This window comes from Cupressus sempervirens, chromosome 9, assembly GCF_028749045.1.
Source record: "Cupressus sempervirens isolate cs-2001-9-10 chromosome 9, ASM2874904v1, whole genome shotgun sequence".
In the NCBI taxonomy this organism is placed as follows: domain Eukaryota; kingdom Viridiplantae; phylum Streptophyta; class Pinopsida; order Cupressales; family Cupressaceae; genus Cupressus; species Cupressus sempervirens.
Genome location: NC_143126.1, coordinates 633,805,046 through 633,815,919, shown reverse-complemented (window position 1 = coordinate 633,815,919; position 10,874 = coordinate 633,805,046).

Genomic DNA, 10,874 nt, shown 5'->3' with positions numbered 1-10,874 from the left:
TATAGTCTCCCCTTGAGTCAGAGGACTTGCTTGGCTAGGGATGCTCAAGAAATAAGAAGAAGAAGCTCCAATGTGATGCCTCCATCCTTTCCTAAGGAACCTATTCAGGTTATCATTTCTGAAGATGAGAGGCAACAATGGATTGATGATCATGAAGGGAAAGAAACATATATTTTCAACATTTTTTATTTCAATTTTATGCCCATGGGAACTAAAATGGTGGGTGATAAGGTATGAGATGCACCCACGAACCAACATTTGGGAGAGGATTGGAACCAAATGCCACCTCTACCAATGGAGTTTTTGGGTACATCACCACCACCATTTTAGGACTTATCTTTCTTAAACAAAGGTTTATCCACTCCTCTCCCTCCTATTACTAAGGAACAAGAACAAGCAATGTATCAAGAAGAGTCATAATAGAGGTCAGCCGATGAAGTATAAGAAGAGGGACATATACCTAAAGAACCTCAAAAAACTTCTTAGGATACAAAGGAAAGGACTTTGGCTACAATAGATATAGGGACTCCCAATGTAGATCTCTCTCAGAAGGATAAGACTCTGAAAAGGAGTGATAAGGGTAAAGAACTAGTAGTGCAAACCTCCTCTTCAGCCAAATGCATGACTCCCATGGGCACTACAACAACATGGTTGAAGACGGAGGTTATGATTCAGAAAAAGAGGTAGTTGGACATGACTATCAAGGATACTAATCCTAAGGACTATCAAATTAAAAAAGTCATGTTAGGAAATCCCACGGTAGACATGGCTAAAGTAATGATCACTACAAGCGTCAAGGAGGTGTTTAAGCAGTTAGATGGAAATGTGTCTTAATTTGTGATCCTGCACAAATAGAATGTGGTTCTAAGATGCTATCTACATGAAATTATAGGCCCTATGGACCAATGTCACCCATAACATACTCTCTCTGTGACCTTGGAGAAGAAAGATAAAGGGAATGTACAAATTGATACATTTTTTGGAGCATTTCAGCAATGGCATGACAATTTTGAGTAGAAAGGTGTATAGATAATATAGGGTAATCTAAACCTGTTACATTATATTTAATCTAGTGTAGACAAGATGGTATCTATAGTGAACCAATATTTTAGTTTGATGGATGAAGTGTAGACCTGGGCTAAGGACATTAAAGTTTTGACAATAATAAAGGGTCAAAGACATCACACTCTCATGGATGTATATAAATCAAAAGAGTTGGATAAATTAGAAAATAGGATTGAGAAGATAGATGTGGGAAATAAGTTTGTGGAAGGATTTCGTGAAGATATTTAGAAGTTAAAAGACCAAACTCAAGAGAAAATTCTAGAAGCAAAGAGGTATTATGATGCTATTACCCTTGAGATTTTTGAACATGGGTAAAAATAAAGCTCAAGTTAGTATAATTGGTGGTTGAACAATTCTGAAGAACTTTTGAGGATGCTTCATTTGATGAAGATATTAGGCGAGCATTTAAGACTAAAGAGGTATTGTTAGAATTGGACACTAGACTTGACAATTTCTTTGAGACTCGACTGGATGTCAGTAATTATCAGCAAATAGTCAAGCATATATATGAGGCTTTACATTTCTTAGATGCTACCCAAGTGAAAAATATTATAGAGAAATTCAAGAGCAAACATCTAGACATAGCTCTGGCATAAAGGGGAAGAAAACCCAAAAGCTAGAATTTAAGTTTTGACACTTCAGAAAATTTTGGATTTTTTGAACTTGCCACTAAGGTGCACAAGGTGCTCTATTCCAGAGGTGCACTAAATTTTTTGAAGAAGTGATAGCACACCAAAAGTTAGCTATCAGTATCTATTTTAGAGCTTTCTATGTACCAGAAACACATTCTGACAATAGTTCAAGTCCCAGAAACATTCAAAGAAGGTTGAGATTCCATTTTTAGAGCTTCTAGTGACCACAGATCCTGTTATAGCTTCCTTCTTATTATCTACTTCTTCTTTCTTTTTTTTAAAGTTATGTAAAGGCTCATGCACCCATTAATTGATATAAACAAAGGTGGACTCATTCTTAGCACCATTTAGAGTCATTTTGTATATAATTAGTTTTGTTTTATTAGTTCAAAAGAATATTTTTGCATTAAGAGATCTCTCACTCTCCACACAAATTGAGGAGATGATTTCTTATAAATTTAGGAATATAGCATGTATTATAGGCCATTATTTTGATGTAATAATATATGTTATTGGTGCTCTCATTCTAAGTGTAGTTATTCTTGTTCGAGTGTATTATTTTTGTGATTGCATGAGTGCACTTTCCATAGCCTTCTGATTCGATGAGAAGTCAAACATCTTTCAGTTTTTACTAAATTCCAATTGACGATTGCATCAATGTATTTGAGGAAGCATTGCTCCTATTTTTATTGGTTTCCTATCTGATCATTTCAATCATTTAACTCATAGACATGTTGGTTCTATGGTTTATGTTTGTTAGGAATTTCCCTTTCATGCTATTTTATTTCATCTCTTATTACCTTATCTTCGTTATTTTCTTTGCTAACACTTGGTTAAATCCAGAATTCATATAGTTGCACTGTTAGATTGTATTCATTATAAAAATAAAAATACCAAAAATATATCTCTTTTGTGGTTACATTTGAAACAACAAGAAAATTAAACATCTTATCTAAAATTGGTTAAAACTAGCAAAGGCCTCCATATGAACAAACACATTTATCTGCAACTAAGCGAATTCAGTAGGTCAGAAGATTGCCTAGAGCCTTGGAGTTGATCCTAGATTAGCTTTTCAAGAGAGGAATTCAAAAGGATTATTGCCGTTAACTATCATGCAAAATGATAGCTCAATAGAAGTGGTGCTAGAAGGTGGGTCAAAGAACCATTTAGAATAGAAAAAACAGCTTGAAATTTAAAAGTTTTGTATTTTTTATGAGTTTAAAAAAATTTCCATCCTTTACTATCTGAAGGTGCGCAAGGTGCACTAAATTTTTGAGAAAGTGCTCTTCTACAAAGGTGCCATTTTTCTAGAATTGGTGCAAGCTAGAAGATCTCAATCCAACATCTCCATTTCAATAAGCTTTAAGATCTTTAGATAGTAAGCCTGAGTTCTTAGAACTTGGTCATTTTAATAAGTGTTGCAATAACAAAGGATTTTCCAAAAATTTTCCACTTCCATTCAACATTTTTTCATCTTCCTCAGTTCCACCTCCAAACCAACCACCTATCATTTCATCAAATCCTCCACCAGTGGCCTTTTTGGAAAATGTTGTAGACTCACCAATCAACTTGATAGGTGTACTCAACAACTTTCCTAAGAATCCTAAGAAATTTTGCCCAAGGTTCATCTATGGAGAGACAAGAATAGCTGAAGATCAGATCAAGGTTTTCAAATAAATTTGCAATAAAAAAACAAATTGCTAATGAGAATGTGGTTTTTCACTTATTCTCATACTCGTTGGGAGAAGATGCCTATAATTGGTATGTCAATTTACTACCAGGATGTATTGAAGACTAGAACACTTTCAAAAAATTATTCTTAGAACAATTCAAAACTTTCATCAACCTAGCTGTGATACATAATCAATTCATATCAATAAAAAGGGGCCCAACCAAAATGGTTTCATGCTTCAATCATCACTTTCATATGGCATATTGCAAGATGGAAATGGCATACACTATACCGATTGAAGCCATGATTCAGATTTATCTAAATTCTATGGACCCTCAAGATACAACTATTTTCCTAAGAAGAATTCCTATTGCAAATATCAACACATCTTCTTGAAAGAAATTGCCATCACGAAACAAGCCAATCCTAATGGAGGAGGACTGATGCCCCCAACTCAAGCTATTACCACAATACCAACATATTCTATTGGAGCACCTATGATGCTTAGCTAATTCATATGAATGAATCTAACTCCACTACAACTAGCACCCACTCCACAAGTTCTAGCTTTAACATACCTAAGATATGAACCTCCAAAAGCTACTTCCTTTGAGAAAAATATAGAAGCATCCACTTAAATAGAGAATACAATTTCATCTGAGCTTAGTCAAATGAAGAAGACCATGTCTCAAATTACCAATGAGCTGACCTATTTGAGGTTGTCGCAAGGATATAATAAAAACTTTCAGAGAACAAATGCTAGTCCTTACAACCACAACAATTATAGTTAGAACTACAATAGGAATTTTAGTGGAAACAACAATGTAGGAAATAACAATGGGGGAAACAATTTCAATCCTCTTGATCGAGACAATAGTTTCCAAAGATAGAATCGATAATGGAACACTCTTCCAAAAAATGGAAGCATTCCTACAAATAATAATAACAACAATGCCTAGTATGTGTACATTAATTAGTATGATATTAATTGGAATGTACCTAATGGTGATGGCTCATATTACACTAGAAATCAAGAAGGGAATCATAATTCACATGACAATAATAATGAACCCCCTATGCAATTTAATACCATGTTGCTAGAATCCTATGATGCTTCATAAAACACAAGAATGGAACAACAAGCCAACAAAGAATTTTATTTTCCATTTAGTCAAGCGCTAGATACTCAACTAGAAGAAGTGTTTGCTTTCCAAAATGATAATTAAAATACGTACAATTGGTGAAGTCAGAAGGAACCCATGACTGATGGTATTCCTCCTACATTACAACCAACTCCTCCAAATTTGAGAGCAAGTATCAATCCAGTACCTATTAGGCCCTATATGGGGGACAAAAAAATTAGAACCAAGGAAATGTGCCTACAATCTTGAAGAATCCTACATGTTCTACTGAAAAGTATAGTGCAGTGGAAGATTTGAAACGAATGAAGGCCAACATGTCCATGTTTGACATGCTACAAAATTTTCCTAATCAGTGGGAAGCATTGATGAAAACTTTTGATCATACAAAGGCAACTCCTAATGCAAATATTGTCCCTCAAAAGATGATTTTGCAACAAGTTAATGCTTTGGAGGCCATGCCAACTATGTTTAAAGACAAGGTTGAGGTGTCTCCCTTTTTGCTAAGCATAAGAATTTACAGAAAGAATCTTCACAATTGCCTAATTGATTCAGGAGCTTCTTGTAATTTCATGTCACTTTTGATAGCACAAAGTCATCGGCCCTCTAATTAAATAGTGATACAACTCGACAAAATGGAAGTAAAGGTTATTGGGGTGTTGAAAGATGTTCAGATACAGTTGATAGTTGACCCTCAAATTCAAGACATCATCGACATACATGTGGTTGGAATTCCTGAAACATATGGATTACTACTAAATAGAGAGTGGACAAAATGCTTAAGAGGATAGTTTTCAACTAATTTTACCCAACTATGGTTACCTTGGAAAGGGTTGAATAATCAAATCAAGATTGACGCTGAGCCAAAAATGAAAATGATGATTACATAATACAATGCACCAAATGAGGTGGAATTTCTACAATATGATTTAGGCTCTTACAAAGTGATGGCTTTTGATACAACTTCAACTAAAGCATCAGATGATCAAAATGGGAGATCCATGATTCCAACCACAAAAGAAGAGATTGTAATGTAGTTCATAGATAGCATGGTGGAAAACTTATAATTCCTAGGTGAAGAAGCAGACCCAAGTGTTTTGCTCCTTCTTAGATTTTGCAAATTGCACAAAGTTAGTCTTTCAAAGTTCAAATATTCACATTGCCAAGAAGTGGTTACTTAGATTCTAACTCAGATAATCAAAATAAAGGGAAACTACATTAAAAAACAAGTACCCAAGGAAAATCCAAGCTCCAAATACATATCTAAAGTCATGGGGAAAGATGGAGAAGAGGTAAAAGATCTCAATGCATCATATTGTGACACCTCTTTACATGGTGGAGGTTTTTCGTCTCCTCTACTAGGAATAATTAAGATCTAAAGAAGGAGATGTTTCATAAAAGGCCAAGGTTGGACTTCAATAGTCATTCATCCTAAGCCTAAAGTTGACAAAATTACAAAATTGATTGGGGAAATTCAAGATTAGTAAGAGAAACATACACTCCCCATATCAAAGATAAATAATGAAAAATCATCAAGTCCACCACATGAGAGATTACAATGGATCCCAAAGAAACAATCCTTTAAGGTAAGCTACAAACGAACAAGAATAAGTCTAGGAAGCCCACAGAAGATCCAATCTGGACACACAGGTTTGATGGCTCTAAATGAAAATTAGGAGTCGATGCAAGTATTGAATTAATCAACCCAAAAGGTAGGTCTTTTTATGTAGCATATCTATTATAGTTTAGATGTATTATCAATGTTGCAGAGTTTGAAGCCTTAATTCATGGACTTCTCTTCACGCAAGATAAGGGAGTCAAAGATCTCATAATTGAAGGAGACTCCCAGTTGGTGACTAGACAAGTGAAATCAATTTGTTCTTGTAGTTATAGGAGATTACTCGCTTACAAAAAGAGAGTATGGCATCTAATGGATGAACTTGAAGCTTTGAACATAAAGTCCATCCCTAGAAGGAGAAACATGGTAGTAGATCCCCTTCCAATTTCAGCTAGTGCATTACAACCTCTCAAGAGAACTAAATTGAAAAGATTTTTAGTAGAATTGATTGTTACCCTATCTATCTCGAACAAAATTATGAACTTCTAAGTTTTCCAAGATGACCAACACATACTTGAGTTTATCATCTGCAATGACCATTTTAAAGGACAAGAGATTGATGAAACTCTAGATAAAAAATTTGAGGATGAAGAACTTGAAGATGAAGATGGGATTCACAACTTAAAAACCAGCACTATCCCTAAAGGGATGGTTGAGTTGGAACAAATGTTTGATCACGATGAATTGATTCATATAATCTGGGTACAGCTGAAGAACCTAAAATGGTAAGGGTTGGAAAAGCATGCAATACTCAGGAAAGGGAAGATATGCTCCAATTGCTTAGGGAGTACAAAGATGTCATTTCTTAGAGTTACGAAGAACTCAAAATGTATGATCCTAATATCATCACACATGGCATTCTATTGAAACTAGATGCCAAACCTTTCTGACAAAGGAAAAGACTTGTTAATCCCATTATTGAACCATTGATAATGAAAGGAAGTCAAAAAATTACTTGATGCTAATATTATCTTCCCCATTCACCATTCTACATGGGTGACTAACTTGGTTCTAGTGAGGAAAAAGACTAGAGAGATTTTCCTTTGTGTGGATTTTTGTAATTTGAACCTAGCATCTCAAAACGATAACTACCCTTTGCCTTCACTTGATGTAGTATTACAAATTTTCAATGGATCCAAAATGTTGTCTTTCTTAGATGGATGTTCTTGATAGAACCAGGTGATTGTTGATGAAGAAGATAGGCTAAAGACTACTTTCATGACAAAATGGGGGACTTTTGCCTATAGAATAATGCCCTTTGGGTTGATCAATGCAGGGGCCACATTCCAACGAGCCATGGATGAAGCTTTCATGGGGATGACTTAACTATATTTTCCAAGGATCAAAGCACTCATATTGCTGATTTAAGACAAGTGTTCAATAGGTGTCGAAAATATGGCATATCACTTAATCCCAAGAAGTGTTCATTTGGGGTCACTAGAGGAAAACTCCTAGGTCACATTATCTTCAAAGACAGAATCTCCATTGATCTTGAGAGAATTGAAGCCATTCTAAAGTTGTTACCTCCACACAGTCATAAAGAATTGAAGTCTTTCTTTGGGAAGATAAATTTTGTGAAAAAATTCATAAGTGGATTTGCTGAGATAGTTCGCCACCTTAATGATTTGCTTAAGAAGGGAGAAAAAATAGAATGGGTTCCAAAAATTAAAAAATCATTTGAGGAAATCAAAGTAGCTATTTCCATGGCTCCAGTACTTGTCACTCCAGATTATGAGTTGTCATTAAAAATATACTCTTTTGCTTCAGAACATCATGTGTTGGGATTCTTATATAGAAGAAGACAAAGAAGATGAAAGAGCCATTGCTTTCATGAGTTGTTCTTTGAAGAATGTTGAGGTGAACTATTCTAATATCTACAAATAGTCTTTTGCTTTGATAAAGGTGGTCAAGAAATTTTTCCATTATATATTAAGGAGAAAGGTGTGTGCAATTGTGCCTAATCCTATGGTTAAGTCATTACTGATGTAAAATGAATTGGGTGAAAGAGAGGAAAATGGATGGTGATACTGCAAGAGTTTGATTTAGATATTTATCTAATGAATTTGGTAAGAGGACAAGGATTGATGAGGATGATAGCCAATAATGAGATCGAAAATGATAATAAATTCAGATTTGATGATGAAATCAACACAAAAGATCAACAAAAGAAGATTATAGTATCTCAAGTTAATATTGATCGAGGTATAATAATAGATGTTTGGTATCATGATATATTTTACTATCTTTTATAAAATCAATACCCCAATTGGATGAATAGTTCCTAGTGCAGAGGTCTCAAGATGAAGTGTGAATCTTACATGTTGCAAAAGAAGAAACTATATAAAAGGGACTATGTAGGAATCTACCTAAATTGTTTGGGATGGGAAGAAGTAAAAGAAGTTTTGGAATAGTTTCATGATAAGTATGGCACATGACATGGATTAGTAGAGGCTACAATCCATATGATTTTAAGATCAGGTTATTTTTGACCTACAATCTTGAACAATACTTTTAAACATGTATGTACTTTCCACATTTGTCAGACTAGTGCTAATAGAGAGAGACATCCAAAGATTCCATTACAACTAGTGTTTGAGGTATGACCTTTTCCAAAGTGGGGCTTGGACTTTATTGCTTGAGTAAACCCACTGTCATCGACAAGACATATGTTTATCCTTATAGCTATAGACTATTGCATGCATTAGATAGAAGCTAAAACTTTTAGAAATTGTACGACAAAATTGGTTACTAATTTCTTGGAAGAACATATTGGTACTAGGTTTGGTATGTCATTCTTCCTAGTTTGTGATAATGGATCATCCTTTGCATCAATATTCCTTACTCAGTGGGCACTAGATAATCAAGTTATAATCAAGTTCTCTTTGAATTAGTATCCCCAAGGAAATGGTGTAGCTGAATCTACAAATAAGAACTTGATTATGTGATAAGATGTTTGCTAAAGGAAAATCCTAGAGATTGGCACACTCAACTCAAATATGCATTATGGAAAGACTGAGTCTAGATAAAATTGATTTAGGGACATCCCCATATCTAATCATGTACAAACAAGAGCCAATGTTCCCACTTAACCTCAAGATTCCTATTTTGAATTTCATGAGTGGGTATGCTAAAGATGTTGATAGGGTTCAGATCAGATTAATGAATCTCTTGGAAATGGATGAAAAATAGATAGTTGCTTTAGAGCATATGGAAAATCATCAGGCTATCATTAAAAGGTGGCTCAACAAGCGAGCCACAATCAAGTCTTTTAGAATATCTGACCTTGTTCTTTTGTGGGACAAGGCAAAAGAAAATTCAGGTAGCCACGCTAAGTTTCAACACTTGCGGATTGGCCCTTATCAAATCACAATTTTTTTTGGGGAAAATACTTTTAGGCCAAGTTCCTTACAAGGGGAATTGGTTCCATTTCTAGTCAATGGGCAGTTCCTGAAACATTACTTTGAGGCCTAAAAGTGGAAAACATCTCAAAAAAACAAAAACAAAAAATCCCATTTCTACAAGTTTGTTTACTTTTTGCAAGTGTGTTTTCTTTCAGTTGTGTGTTGAATTTCAGTTGTGTGTTTTCTTTCAAAATTGAGTCAATTTTGGGGTTAGGTACAATCAAGATTCTATCTTGCTACATTTCATAAACCACTCTATCTGGTTTCAACTTTTGTGAAGAGGTATTTCTTTGTCAAAGCATTCAGATAATCTTGTTTATTGTACCAACTAAAGAACCGATGTAACTTTTAGTAATAGAGGACTTTCTATCTTGAAATTAAGAATTGTAGATCAACAATTCTCAACACTTTACAAATTTTAAAGATTGACAATATTGGTGTTTTCAAATCAAAGTTAATGGCAGCAAGGTATAGTATGAAGCCTATCGGTTCCAGGAATTGCTAAGGTCACTGTTTGGCATGAGAGTTTCCATTAAGTTCTTAAAATAGGAATTCAAAGGTTATCATATAAAGAAAGAATCTAAGAAATGACACCAATGCCTTGATCACACAATCTAAGTGTGGTTAGGGTATAGAAAGAAAATAAAAAAGGAAAAGGTGATGTTAAGAATGAAAGATTCCAAATGGTCTAACAAAAGTAATCTAACAGTAGGGATATGCACTCCAAAATGGCTATCTGTTATCTATACAAATGGCTTCATGGAAGAATCAAATGGAAACATGTGAGCTACGTGAAGCAAAATTCAGAAGATTACTCAGGACATCAAATGTAAAAAGTGATAACCCATAAAGAGCCCTCAGAATGGGTTCTCTCATCTGGTTAGACAAGTGATTGATAAACAAGTTTTGTGAGGATTCCTGATGAATGAACCAATGCGGTGAAATATTTTCTCCAAGTTGCTAGAAGCTCATGATAGACTCCATTTTGAGACATCAAAGGAAATGAGTACACTGAGCACACATTGAGCTTAAAGATTTGAGATTCTAAATTTTTTACTATGAAGCAACTTGAAATATGCTTGAAGCATCTAGGATTTAGTTAGTATTTGACACATGTTAGACAAATGCTTTCTGATGAAGCAATGCCTTTGTCATTTCTTTCTTTTTTATTGGGGCTATTTGTTGTGGTTTCACAATGCATGCCCCATTTCTCCTATAAGTGGGACCCCCTAGTAAAATTTAGTTTTCATAGACCCCTAGTTTGGGGCTTGAGTCATCTTTGGAACTTCACCTATAGTTTGGGTCAAGCCTTAGTCCTTTAACTAAGAAACCTAGGTGTCAGAACTG